Source organism: Haemaphysalis longicornis, unplaced genomic scaffold, assembly GCF_048455015.1.
Source record: "Haemaphysalis longicornis isolate Haplotype H1 unplaced genomic scaffold, Haemaphysalis longicornis Haplotype H1 scaffold_1, whole genome shotgun sequence".
In the NCBI taxonomy this organism is placed as follows: Eukaryota; Metazoa; Arthropoda; class Arachnida; order Ixodida; family Ixodidae; genus Haemaphysalis; species Haemaphysalis longicornis.
In genome coordinates this window covers 148,057,659-148,072,343 of record NW_027526203.1, presented here as the reverse complement: position 1 = coordinate 148,072,343, position 14,685 = coordinate 148,057,659, and the positions used below count along the sequence as shown (strand labels likewise).

The 14,685-nt window shown below is 44.4% G+C and overlaps 1 long non-coding RNA gene across 2 annotated transcripts; it reads left to right on the top strand.

Moving 5' to 3' along the window:
- Window positions 1–2,202: 2,202 nt before the first annotated feature.
- Window positions 2,203–14,334, top strand: LOC144166434 (uncharacterized). Of its 2 annotated transcripts, none has more exons than XR_013321678.1 (4): window positions 2,203–2,360; window positions 3,194–3,307; window positions 5,462–5,696; window positions 14,057–14,334. It is a non-coding gene; the product is annotated as an uncharacterized LOC144166434 (long non-coding RNA). The 2 variants fall into 2 exon arrangements; XR_013321677.1 differs by having other exon boundaries at window positions 14,030–14,334.
- The last annotated feature ends 351 nt before the right edge of the window (window positions 14,335–14,685 follow it).

Below are 14,685 nucleotides of genomic sequence, written 5' to 3'. Positions count from 1 at the left end.
AACTTGTAATTCTACGAACTACAACCTAGTCGTTGTAAAGGATGGTTCCCTTTTCTTTAACAAGAATTTAAACCAGAAGTAGTGTGAACAATATATTAGGAAAGCGTGGGCCATATAACTTTCCCTTGTAGTAAATAAATTATTTATTACAAAATAATTTTTGGGAAGGAAATCCATACGTTTTCCTTTTCGCTAAAAATGTACGATGTAGAAAGACCGATATAATATAATATTTTTCAACGTTGAAAGCAAACAAATAAATATTTTCGACGCTTTACCGCTTTGTAATAAAATTGTGCTTATCTCCACGAACGTCCACAAAACCTACCTGCATTAAAATAATTCCTTTATTGCAGGGAAATACAACATTTTTATTTTAGACGTCTCTGGCCAAGTTTCGCGAAAGGCACTCGGTGCTCACCGACGGGGCTTCCCACTAATGTATGATTTCAGCTACTTATTTTTTAGAAAACCCATCCTTTTGAAGTTTTCGTACGTTAGCTACACGGCGTGCGAAACAGCCGACAAACGTATTTCAGATGTCAGCCTTGCAAGGTATGTTTTCTTCAGATTGGCATAGGCAAGGTCACCCCCCCCCCCTTCGGAATTTCTTTCAAGATTGGAAGGAGGAGCAGAAGTTGCTCTCATTCTTACCCAAATATTCCAGCGCGGAGGGAGGGAGAGGGAATATCAAATAATCAGTGCAGATAATTGGTTTTATCTAGAGTCTCCCCTTCCGAATAAATAATTATAATTGTAACACCACACAACTTCCAGTTCGCACCAACCATATTCGGCTTCGATGGTGCTTTTATTGCTTGTTATTCCTGTCAACTTGATCAACAGGCATTTTTATTGCCGTCAACAAGCCGTCAACGTGATATGTGGTGTCTGGAATTATCGTAATAGGCAGCCATTTTACCTCGGTGGAAAAAATGAAAAAAAAAGAAAGGTTATGTAGAGTACCTACAGAAATCCCAAGTTTCACATTTAAATATTATAATAATTGTTTCCCTTTTTTGCATCATTTTCTGTTCGAGTAGTATCTCAAAATTTCTGCTTTTTGTTCTTTAGGTGCACTGCCGATCGCATCCATTCTTGTTGTAGTGTGCACCCACTCTTCCATTCCTTCGGTCGTACCTTGTTTACGTCAATTGTTGTTGTTTATTTATTTGGTGACCTTGTTTAGCGACTCTAATTCCGACATATGTGCACACCGTGAGCGTGATGTTCAAGTTAGGCGCTGTAGACGTAACGTCTGAAGCAACCTTTTGGAAAGCAAGTGTTTGGGGGTCGTCCACGGCTCTTATGATCTCGGCCGATCTAAACGTGAGTATCAGTATTTCTGACGATTTCCTATGCTGCTTCCTTTTCTGGATGTATAGAGTTAGAGTGGGCTGGGGCGTGCGAATACAAATGCTAACTTAACGGCACTCTGTATTTTATTTCTGTGGGCTATCAGATTGACGTGAGCATGGCCGAGAGAGTGGTCGCCCTGCATATGCATCTGCGTGGGCTTCAAGCTCAGTGTGAAGTCAGCATTGTGTTTTGACTTGAACGATCATTTGTTCGGCGTTATAAATCTGCTGGTATAAAATTTGGTCAGGCTTGACTAGTATGTTCAAATGAAAGATGTTTGTTCGGTTAGGCGACGCCAGTTGTGATACTGTAAGAATTGTGCTTTGTGGTATCATTACGACACACTTTCATGTACGCGCAAATAGACCATGCTTTGAGGGGCGTAGAAAAGAGGTGCATGCAAATGAGGGGGGCAGTGCTTACCAAGCCAACTGGCACCTGAGTGCAATTATTTCCTGCTCTGCACTCCGCGAAGAACGTAGACGTTTTCTATGTAAATTACTCGTGCACAAGACATCTGTGCACATGTGTGAATCCCGAAAAGCGTCTGAAGACATTGCACATGCAGTGAAGTGAGTTGACTATGGCGAAAGGAACAATAATAAACGGGAGCGCCGGGGCGGGGGCAACGAACGGCAATACCGTGAAAAAAAAGAGGACGTATGTTATCAGCACTCAAGGCGCCCGCGCGGTGGGGAAGCGCGACGGTGTGGTGCGTTGCTCAGGTGTTCGTGTGCATGTGTGTGCACCAACTCTGCGATTTGCTAGGCGCTGCGCCGATACGGAGAAAGGGCGATATGTGCAGAAAGAAAACAGTATAGAGGAGACGTAAGCTAGCCTGTGCAGGCCAAAAGAAGTAGGAAGTGTGTGGAGGTCGTCTTGAGGCGTCATGCTTCAAAAGAAAACCAGAAGACATCTAAAAGCATGAATTTATGCCGAATATGACACACATGGGCCAAAGTTATTTGGGCTCACTTTGTAACTCAAATGAAGAAAATTAGGTAAGCTTGTCTCCTTTGAATATATCTGCATCAAATCGCCTAAGAATTTTTTATTGTCATTTGGCTGTGTGGCGTCTGAGGCAATATTTTTCAAAAAATAAGTCGTGCCAATGTTTTTTTGTGCTAGGACTAAGGCAGTGCTGCTCAAGTGGCTCAGAATTTTAAAAGGAATCATTAGTTGCTCATTTGGGTACATGATGAAATACATGGGCTTAGTCTATTACCTGTTCAGCTGCACTTACATGGATGCGATAGTACCGCATTGCATTTCCCAGAGTATCCTTTCTCATAATGCGTCAACGTTTACATATAGTGCACAGACTGTTCCAATCAGGCAGTGAAACATTTGCGTGCTCCCATTAAAGTCGATGTCTGTGTGCCTCCTGCTCTGAGCATTGACCACGATGAATTACTCCTACGATGAGGCAGCCATCCTAATCCACCTTGCCGCATTTGTGGGATATGCCATCCTAGCTCATCAGTTTCCTTTACAGGACTGTGGTGAGCCAAAAATCCAATATGATGCACAATATTGCATTTATGTAAACACAACTAATGAATAAAAAATTAACTGTTCATAATTGGCTTAAAAATATGACATGCAATTCTCATGGCTACAGCCTCGCAAAGCAGTGCCATTGCATCAGCTTTGGCTGCTTGTGTTTGGGTCTACTTAGTCCATTAAAAAATTTAAAAAACGGCGATGCAAACTGACTGTGTGCATGCATAATTTGAGGGTGAAGTGAAAGCAATCAGACAAATATCCTTAATGCTCTTTATTTGCCATTGCATAATATGTTCTGTTTGAATGCACTAAACTGATTTTTTTGCAGGATGGAAGCACAAGGAAGATACAAAAAATATCTTCGCAGCAGTGGTGGCTCTGTTCCGAGGCGCTCGACATGTCGCTATATACATCAGTGTGCAGCACTGGATGAATCTGACAGGTAGTATGTTTTCTGCACATATACAGCGTTGTTCTTTCGTAAATGACCACAGCTACAAATTATTTGGCCTTAAAATTATACAATACCCACTTCTAAATTGTGACGGACTTTTTTACTTAGTTTATTTATTGATGCTGTTAACGCCAAAGGGGATCATATAAGGTGGGCTGCAGAAGCAAAGGAAAGGAAGAAATTTAAAGTCAAGGGTGTGCTGACAGCTATCTGGTCAGGATGGATTTTCTAGAAGAAACGGGCAGGACGCCGACCACAAAGGCATTAGTAGGATCATATTTAACATTTCGGCTCCCCCATGGGAGCCTTTTTTTTGAGCAAGACTCCCATGTGGGAACCGGAACGTTAATAACCCTGCTTAATGACTTTGTGGTCGGCGTCCTGCCCGTTTGTTCTTGAAACAGAGAAGCACGAAATTCCACGACTTTTGGCTACGTGAATACACCCAGATGATCACACTTCGTATGCAGTGCTAAAAAACTGAACATGCCTACTAAAAACCACGCTTCATGTCTGCGAAAGCCATAGATCTCCCACATTTTTTTTGCTTGCATAGGTAGCTCTTTTGTATCATCAGTGTGGAGAGACTAAAAAAATATATTTTTTGTATTCAGGGACGATGCTGGAAGTCAGGCACGTTTCCACTGTTACATTCACTATTTTTGTGCGTTTAACTGCGAGAAAAATTTAGATATCTTTCAGGGCTTTATCGCCGCGCTGCTTAAAATGGCTGCATTAAAGGGACTGTGCAACATCCTTAGAGCAGTGCAAGTAAACCTGTGCGACATATTATTTACACTGCCAGGGCTACTTAGGCCAAAATTAAATCTGCATGTTAAGCGGAAAGCTCACAAATCGCTGTGTAAGACGCGGAAAAGCTAGCTGTCCTAACTTAAATTTTTCTCATTATGCAACACTAAATACATCATTGCAGCAGTGGCTGACCTATTGGCTGTAGCTGATCAACTTTATGGTTTATTTCTCGCATTTCCTGTGACGTCCTGCCGTCGTCGGCACTATGCACCAACCCATTCTGTGGCCAAACTTGTTTGAACAGTTCTGGTGTTTCTTTTGGGTTTTGAGTGCTTGCGGAGTTTTAGTGAGGAACCCCATACTTCTCTTTCAACCAGACGACTCAACAACAAACATTTATTCCTTCAAAAACGCCTTACCAGCCTGAGTACGTGCTTGCGAGCAGACATCAATGCCTGCTTTTTTTGTTGCACCAGACTGGAAATAGACCACTCCACATTTCGAAGAAAAAGAGGAAATTCCCTGGCTTGTGATATATCAAACGCTGCCGAAGAGAACACCACGTGCTGACCTCTCTCTCCTAAAGAAAGCGCGCACCTTTCGTCGTAGCCCGCGGTCGAGTTGAGAGGAAATGATTATGAGTGATTGATACCTCGCATAGCTTCAGTGATAGTAAACGGATTTTTATAATTATTGTGACTGGGGCAGAAGACTACCTAAAAATACATTTCGAGTAGTCGGTGGTAATCGCTGCAGGGCCCCTGTAAGAAAAAAGAACAGCTTAGCAGGTAGTGCTCTTGTGGCCTCTTTGTACATATGCGGTGACCTCAGTAATTACACATTTTATCTGTCACGAAGTGCCGTTGTATTCAAAAGGAGCATTTGCCTGAGACAGAAATGAAAATTTCAGACTTCAAATGCCATCAAGCATTTTTTGACAGATATGTGGTAAGGAAATATAATGCACATATGTTACTGAAAAAAATGTTACTTTTTTTAAAGTATAAATAAACGGTGGCTTTGTGCAATGTGCAGGATGTACCTTATGGTAAGATGCCTTAGTCACTGAGCTGTAGGTAAATAAGGGGGCAGACACTACAATTCCTGTTTGCCTGCTGAATAGCACTGTTAATATTGTTTGCTGGAGTTTGTAGCTTTATGGTTAAATTTTGATAACCTGAAGTTGTGGTTTTATGTCAATAACCTCACTTTTGCGCAACGTTTTAAATTTCCATGAGTGAAACTTACACGCAAACTGACACAGGGATGAGAAAGGTAAACGACACCCTTTATCGTCCCTGTGTCAGTTTGCGCTTAAGTTTCACTCATGGATGTTCACCAACTAGCTCGGCTCTCCATTTTGCTTCAGTTTTTTTTATTTATTTACAGACCGACAGATGACCTGCATTCTGAGGAAGCGCCACCAGCAGAACAAGAGCAGCCTAGCTCACCATATCAGCCAACGAGCTTTAGTGGAGAAGAATGGGGAGGCCTAAACGCTGGTGTGACAACATTGGGAAGTGCTACTGCTGCTAACCAGAAGCCCGGCACTGCTTCTGGACAACTCCCTTGTACCGCAGCATCAGGGCGTACGTGTATAGAAGATGCTCCGCAAGATCCAATGGTGCGCATTCTGTTTTGCTATGCCTCTTGGATTCCTACCACAAGCTGTAGTTGTTTGCACTATGACAGTGGGTATTACTTTAGCCAAAGCTCCTGCATTTATAGGGGTAAATTAAAAGTTTGACAAAAAAAATGTTTACATGTGAGCCAGGGTCCTGGCTTCATCAAAAAGAAATATGTGTAAATATGTATGTATGTCAATAGCATACATGTGTGTGTGCATGAAGACATGCACAAACGCGTGCATGCACCTTGGCAGACGTGCACGAGGGTAAATCCAAAAGTACCTGGAACGTGAAGTTCGTGCATGCTGATATGAATCCCTCATTATTCTTTCACCTTTATGCACCAGTTTGCTCATTGGTATTGCGTTTAATGAAGGGAACGGTTTGGTTGAACCAGTTTTTAAGAGCAATCTGTGCAACGGCAGTTTTGTGATGGGAGAGCTCAAAGCGCACAAACTGAATGCATAGTGTTGTTTATCTTTGGTAAGGTAAAACTGTTGCTGAAATTTTCATGCTTGAGCAAGCTGGTATAAATAACACTATTGGTAAAACTCATGCCTAGGAGTAGTTTCTGAGCTCAAGATAGGTGATGTCACTCAAAGACAAAGGCATATTAGAGTGAGCAAAAATGACTTTACCAGAGTTCTTCTAAACGATGAATATTTACAGAAAACCATTCCTGGAGTCTTGAACGAGGCAGATTTTTCTTAGAGTACGTGGCAGTAAATCTTCAGCAAAGAGTTGCAACTATTGCATGCCGCTGCTAAATGTTTGCCTCAAGTGATATTTGTAGTTCAGAGACTGAGCTAGGTTTAAGCCTGCTGTAAATTGGAGGACACGGTTACTCTGCAGCTTAACTCTTTCGTGACTGCGGGAAAATTGACCGATTTTTAGGGGTCCAAGAAAACATTTTTTTTCTGCTAGAAAAATTGATTAGGCACAAATTACAGGAACGCAAAAGGAAGATTATTTAGAGGCCTTTCCAACAACACCAGTTTCTAAAACGTTTTCATACATCATGGTTACGAAAAAAATATCAAAATCAAAATTTTTGGCAAGTTTTCAATGAAAATGATAAAAAAAGTAGTTTCGTATAACAAACCACCGGTAGTAGGAAAAAAATTAGAATATACTTTTTGTAGGGAAACATTTCAAGAACACGCCCTAGAAAAAATGTCGACTTGCACGGATCAGTTTGTCAGATATAAAAAAAATGTTAGAACGCTTGGTGCTGGTGCCATGGGGTGAAGCGCGACCTTTATTTCAAAATCTGCAATTTTGGGTGATTCACTGGAAGAAATCTGGTGGTTTGACATTATGAGACGCCCCAATTTGTCCCAACGTAACGTAAAAACATCTTGTCAATGACTAACTTTGCAAGTATTTGGGACAAGCACGTGGTGGGGAAAAACATGCATGATGTTGAAAACAGAATTCCATGGTTGATGCTTATTGACGTTCACTGTCACTTATCTCTCAAAACATAAAGTTGCGCTTTATTATCATCTGCTGACTCGCAATTGTAGCCTTGCTTGCAGGAATGAGGTGCGATGCGCTAGAATCGTGCCCTGCAAACTTTGGCGGAGTAGCTGTTGCGCGATAAAAAAGATCAGCACTACGAGCCTCCTGCATGGCAGTGCCACCTAACATTTTTGAAATGAAACAGTGCAAAACTTATTGGAGACTCCGACCGACTAGACAGTTCAGCTAAGAGGCAACACTAGACCCCTGGCGATACCCTCGTATGGAAACAAAACTGGCAGGCGAACAGCTGGCGGTGTGCAAGGCCAGTTTGAAGCGCTCTCCTCATCGGAACAGATATCTGGTGACTGGGTGTTATCTTTTGAGTTGCATCGGAAGTTCTTATCGCAGAAATCGAGTTAGGGTTGCCTGAAACCGGGAGCGGCCAGCTTTTATTGAGGATCAGTTGCGGACGCTCAAGGCACCATGGCAGGTAGGCTTGAAGTTGGGTAACTGCGTAGTAGCGCCGACTTTAAAGATCCCCAGGTGGTCAAAATTATTCCGGAGCCCTCCAATACGTCGCACCTCATCGCCTACATTGCATCAGCGCGTTGAACCCTACAATCAATCAATCAGTAGCGCCAAATATGAATTTCACAATGCAGAAATGAAACTGTTGTAAACTGTTCGCGAATGGTCCTATGGCAAGTGGAACTACAACACAACTTAGAACAACGTACGCTAAGGCAATAAAACCACTGAAGTTCATAAATTAGCTTTGCAAACAAGCACTGCTTGACATTTTCAGCCGATTTCAGGAATTATTACAGTCAGAGTGCAAACCTGACGATTGAAAATCATTTTCTAAATCACCATTTGTGCCCTGATAACAAAAACCAAACGCTGATGCAGAGTTATTACAAGTAGCACGCATTCTTCATTGGTATCAGTGAGGAACGGTGACCACACCCCTTTTCCACACCCAGGTGATGCAAATTCCTGTCAAAAATTACGTTTTTGTTGCAAAAATAAAAACAAAACTGATTTTTAAAGGGCATTTTCTGAGCTAACTTCAAATAGCTTTACTTGTTCCAGCAACACCTGGAACGCGGTGAAAAGGGGCTTCCAAACTATCGTTCAAATTGAAAGATTTTGAATAGGTGCGGTCACGAAATAAAAATTTCCCCGCATTTCCCCGAGGGGAAGAATGTGAAAGTGCGAATGCACGAGTTGAATTTGCGCGGTTCGGTAATGTTCGCGAAAGAGAGATCACACACACACACACAACTACCAAGAAAGAAAGATGCATTCATTCACAGACACCTATTTGTGTTGTCGTTGTACTTGATTGCTAGAGCGGATCTCAGCTTTGAAATTTCGTGTCAGTACTCCTTTAAGCGGGTGCATTAGCCCTTTGCACGCCCGATTCCTGGCCAATCCCCCACGTGGGTATGTGCCACGCACAGACACCTATTTGTGTTGTCGTTGTACTTGATTGCTAGAGCGGATCTCAGCTTTGAAATTTCGTGTCAGTACTCCTTTAAGCGGGTGCATTAGCCCTTCTCACGCCCGATTCCTGGCCAATCCCCCACGTGGGTATGTGCCATGTCAACGGCCAGGCAGCGCGCGCCCATCTCCCCCCGTTGCCAAGGAAGACGAGGAGATTCCTGGCCAATCCCCCACGTGGGTATGTGCTATGTCAGCGGCCAGGCAGCGCGCGCCCATCTCCCCCCGTTGCCAAGGAAGACGAGGAGCGCGCGCACCCGCAGCTGTTGCTATGTGGACGGACGGCGGTCACCGGAATTCAGGGTCGCTTATAAAGTGCATTCGCACTTAAAACTTTCTGGCAAAAGTAGTAACCAGGAATGAAAGCTGGGTCTAGACCACAATAAAGAAACAAGCATCGAGTGAGTGGAAGCGCTATGATTTTTTTAGAGCCAAGAATAGCGATCAGGTTCAACCAAAGGAGAAAAAAAGTGATGATTTATTTTTATGACATTATTGCGCACAGTACAACAAGAATTTTCCCCTTTTGAGACCCAATCACTTTGAAGTTCTACCTTGTCCTAAAAAATACTTGAAAGAGTGTTTCAAAAGTGATTGGAACTACGGAGCAACTCAGATTGGTGGCTGCACCAAAACATTGCTGCTTTGTTTATGCATCAATTCTTGGTGAAAAACAGGATGGTGTTCATACCCCACACTGCCACGATCTCTCTTGCAACTTTTAATAATTCAAACAAAGAAACGTTGAACTGGAACGGATTTGCCGAAGTTGGTGAAGTGAAAGAGGAATGGAAGATTATTTCAAGACTCCAAAGACTGCGTGTACAAGTGCATCCACATGGACACTGCTTCGCAAGAAGCCCGTGTAGTACCTGAAAGTTGCGTAAAGCTGTGTCCTAAAAACATTTCCTACAACTTTTGGGCCAACTATCGTGTGCGTGCGTGCGTGTGCTCAAAGAGGAGGGGAGGTGGGGGGGCATTGACATGGCAGAACTGCTAGCAAGGCCTTACAGAATCATTGAAAAAAGGCAGGTGGTACAGGGAAAGTCCGGCACCATTATCAGGAATTGCTAGACACAGCAAAAAAAAAAAAAACAGGCCAAGCAGTAGCACCTAGAGGTATGAAAACCCTTCGAAGAGCTTGTTTCCGTTAAGGCATGATCTGCTGAATAAAGAAAAGACAATGTTGGAACCAAGTAGGGGACAGAGATAAAAAGCACCACAGGGAACTGAGAAACAACAGATAGGAACACAATGGATGACTATTCGTAAGCAACTGGGTGCTTTAAAATAATAAGCAGGAAAGGGGAAAACGGCATTTTGCAAAGAAGCCAGATAGGTGCACATAAATGCCCTATTGCATAGGTCGATGGCAAAACTACCGATTCTAAGTTGTTTTTCAAGCAGTAAATCCTGGTATTTTCTGTCCCGGAGAAATTTGACGTTTGACTGCAGTATATATACTGAAAGTTGGGAGAACCGGTAAAAGGAGACACCAGCACAAAAGAGAGCAGAGACAACACACATATTGTGGTAGCCACTGACATTAACTTGAAAAACCCTGCCACGGTAGCTCAGTGGCTAAGGCGCTGTGCTGCTGAGCACAAGGACGCGGGTTTGACTCCCCGCCACGGCGGCCGCTTTTCTGATGGAGGCGAAAAGAAAAACGCCCTTGTGTACGACATTTTGGCACAAGTTAAAAATCCTCAGGTGGGCAAAATTAATCCGGAGCCCTCCACTAAGGCGCGCCTCATTGCCTGCGTTGCGTCGGTGCGTTAAACCCTACAATCAATCAGTTTACTTGAAAAAAAAAACTACAGCCTGTGAACAATCCATGCCAACGCATGCGCCAAGAAGCACACTTTTGATCAAACCACCAGCGACCTACTTAACTTTTTTTCCCTTTAGCTTCAGCTCAGCCTTGTAGGAAGGCGATCTCTCTATCACTGAGGAAGATAGTAGGCACCCTGTTGCAATTTTCTTCCTACCGTTGGCCGATGTAGAACGGTTTTAAGTGTTCCGGTTCTACATCGGCCAACAGTAGGAAGGAAATTGCATCAGGGTACCTACTATCTTCCTCTGTGATAGAGAGATCGCCTTCCTACAAGGCTGAGCTGAAGTTAAAGGGAAAAAAAGTGAAGTAGGTCGCTGGCGGTTTGATCAAAACGTGTGCTTGCTGGCGCATGCGTTGGCATGGATTGTTCACAGGCTGTAGTTTTTTTAAGTAAGTGTCGAGTGGCTAATCCAGCATCTCGTGATCGTTGCAAATGTGTCCCTGGTTGGTTTAAATGTTGCGTGCCTGCTATTGAGACTTTATGTATCTGCCGGGTGAACATTAAAGGAGTACCGACATGAAATTTCAAAGCTGAGATAACTATGTAAAATGCCTTCTTTTTATCAGGAGATATCTCCCAGGAATTTGCCGCTCCGGGCACACGCACGCGTGCCCGGAGCGGCAGCCGTACGGCGAGATTGTTGACGTCACGTGATACCTCCTGTCATGGCGGGAGGTCGGCGTTCATTTTTAAAGCACAGCTTTTTACCTCTACCCCCCAAGGGTTCTTTCGCGACCGTTGGTGTCACCAGAAAACTCCAGCGAACAATTAAAAGAATTTACTGGCACCGCCGGGAATCGAACCTGGAACTAATAGACTAACAAAGCGAGAGCCCGTCGTCTTACCGATTTAGCTACGTGCCCACGCGAAGACTGGGAAGACAGGTGGTGTACTCACCAAGCACATCGAAGGGGTGACCCCCTGCGTTCTCGCTGAATGCCACGTGAAAGCGTCACGCGACCACTCACGCCCGTCTAGAGGCCCTGTGCGCACCTTGCTCATGTGCTAAGAGTTACAAAAATTAAAGGAAGCTCACACCAATGCATGGCATCTCACTTCTAGTACGCCAATGTGCTAAAGCCTGTGGCCTCCAGTGTTCACGTAAACAATCACAGCTCCTTGTCGTCCGCCCTCACGCCAAACCAAGGAATACATTCAAATACTCCTTGATGGCCAGGCAATCACTACAAACCCCAGCATCAAGATCCTGGGCCTACATCTCCAGGCTAACACGAAGAGTGCCGTCTCCTTGCTCAAAAACAGCATTAATCAAATCATACACATGCTCAGGCGAGTTGCCACCAAGAAGCGAGGCCTAAAGGAATCCGGTAGCTTTCGATTAATTGAAGCTTTTGTTCTCTCGAGAGTTACTTACGTCAACCCCCTGCCTTCTCGACAAGGAAGACATAGAGATGCTTTATATAATGATTAGAAAGGCGGTCGAGCACGCCATTGGTCTTCTCATGAGTGCGTCCACACAGAGGCTGCTTAGCACAGGGCTCCACAACACGGTGGAAGAGCTGATAGAAGGCCATCTTTCTATGCAGAAGGTCCGACTCAGAACGGCGATGGGTAACCGCATGCTTCACCAGATTGGCTGGGCAGCCCAGAATGTCACTCCGCTTGACGTACTCCCAGACTCTTGGCGACTAAATATAAATATGCTCCCTTTGCTTAAAAATATGAACCCCTCACATGACGAGGGTCACCGAAAAGCACGGGCTCAAACGCTAAACACCACCCTCGGTGGGGATCTTGCACTTATCTACACAGACGCCTCCAAACATCGAGGGCAGCAATACGCCATCATCGTGGCTACCTCCAGAACCAACCTCCTTGCGTGTACCTCGCTTAGGACCCAAGAAATGACGGCAGCAGAAGAGGCAGCCATCACCTTGGCTCTCGCTCAACCAGGGGTTCGGAGGGTAGTCATCGATTCCCAGCAAGCCTACTGGAATTACCAGTAGGGTTGGGTGTATTGACCTGTACTGCGCGTGCTAAAAAACGACTTCCCAAACGGTTTCATTCAACTCATCTGGACACCCCCTCACGCTTCAATGGAGGGCAACAAATACGCCCACCCAACAAGCCTGCGCTTTTACTTCCCGTGCTATGGAGCTGTACGAGGACAGTCACCCGCTTGTCACGTTCAGGGAGATAACCCAGCATTATCGCCTTCTGAGACAGACCGTACCTTCGCCTTACCCTGACCTTTCCAGAGTACAACAAACTACCCTACGGCTCATACAATCCGGGCTGCTTCCCACAGCCTACGCCTCTTCACTTAATGTAGCCGAATCGCTACGACGCTGAATGTAAATTTTGCTCAGAAGTAGGAACACTCCGCGCCGTAATCGGGGTGTGCGACTTCACCCCTGAGCACCCTCGTCTCTTTCCGTCTACTACCCAACAAGATCAATGGGAGAGGCTGCTGCCCAGGCCCTCTCTACCTACCCAGCTTCAGCGTGTGGACAGAACACAGGCCGGGCGGACTGCATATGGGCCCCACAGAAGAAGGAATCACTCCCCAGGGCAGCACTATGGGCCGTTCAGAAATCTGAACAGAAGTATTTCTTCCTCCTCCTTCTTCTCTGCCGCAAATCTCATCGCCTCCGTCTGCGGCGCAGAGACGGAGAAGACAGATCGTCTAACACCGGGTTGGAGCTTACTTTAATTTTATAAAAAAAGTTTCCACTCTTGTGCTACACCAATGCAACTCAACCAAACACCGTTCATGCTTCATGCATTGATTTAACCTCAACAAGATCTCTTTAAAGCAATAAATGGTGTGGCTAAGTGCATTTCACTTCTCTCTGGTTTAGCTATTTGTAGAGCGATGTGAGTGAATTAAAGTGACGTCGCATGGGTAATCGTTATGGGTGCCGTTTACAGCTTTGCTTTCAACCACATTCACGGGGTGGATTGGCGCGATTTTTTGCGAAACCAAAACTGACACGAATAAATGACGCCGTAAATGAATGTTTACACTGTACTAGACCGTCTAAGGTTCCGTTCTATGATTAGTGGGCTGGTAGGCACGCATAGCAGCGAAAAAAAACGTAACACGAAAATTTTGTGTCGGTACTCCTTTAAGGCTCAAGCTCATAGGTGCATTAGTTTCTCTGATACATCCTGTTTTTGACAAAATGAGCATTGAATCATCTACACAATATTTGATGAAGTGCGTGTCTACCTTGAAAAATAATCTTATGAGAGTAATTGCTGGTGGGGCTTCATTAACAATGCAGGCAGTCTGCAGATGCTTACTAGTCGTGCAATTTGGATGGGAATGATGGTTTATGATGATAGAAAGACCATTTCAGCATGTAGGTCAAATGAAACTGAAGGTATTCTTTGTGAGGAGAAAGGTGGTAACGTTAATAAGTGCACACTTCATGCATCATACACTTAGATGCCGAATTCTGCTCGATCTCTGGAAATTCTCGCATGAAAAGGGAAACTCAAGAAATATTGGAGCCAACAGAGTTATCCAATAATTGCAAAAAAATGCCCCCTTTTGTTTCAAGCCCAACCTCTTTTTCCTGGTGCTCAAGTGACGCATGAGGAGAGCCTGCTGCTCATCATGGCACATTCACTGCGTCACCACAGCTCCAAAGAAGCAACCGAGGACCTGTTGAGATTGCTGCAACACCACCTACCGAAAGGCAACAACCTTCCTGCTACAAAATACTTGTTTGAAAAATACTTCAAGCACCGGGAGCAGCCATTGGAAAGCCACTTTTACTGTCCTACAACTCAACGGTACATTGGTGTGCAGCTGAAAGGGGACGAACTTACCTGTAGATGGGGTAAGACACATTCTGCAAAAACATTGCTGCAAAAGGCTGATACTTTCTCTGTTTAGATTCGGTGCAAGAGCTGATAAACGTGCTGAAAAAAAGGCCCTTTGCCTGAAAAGCCAGGGTTACAGTTTGATGTTTGTGACATCGCTGAGAGCCCAGCTTACAATCAGCTACCACTGGGCCCAGATGATGTCGCACTGACATGGGACACTGATGGAGTGCCGATTTTTCACTCATCAGAGTACAGTGTGTGGCCACTGGAAATAGCAGTAAATGAGTTGCCTCTTAAACAGAGGATAAACACTGTCCTTCTCGCAGGCTTATGGTTTGGCCCCAAAAAGCCAGACATGCAGTGCTTTTTGGTGCCATTTGTACAAAAA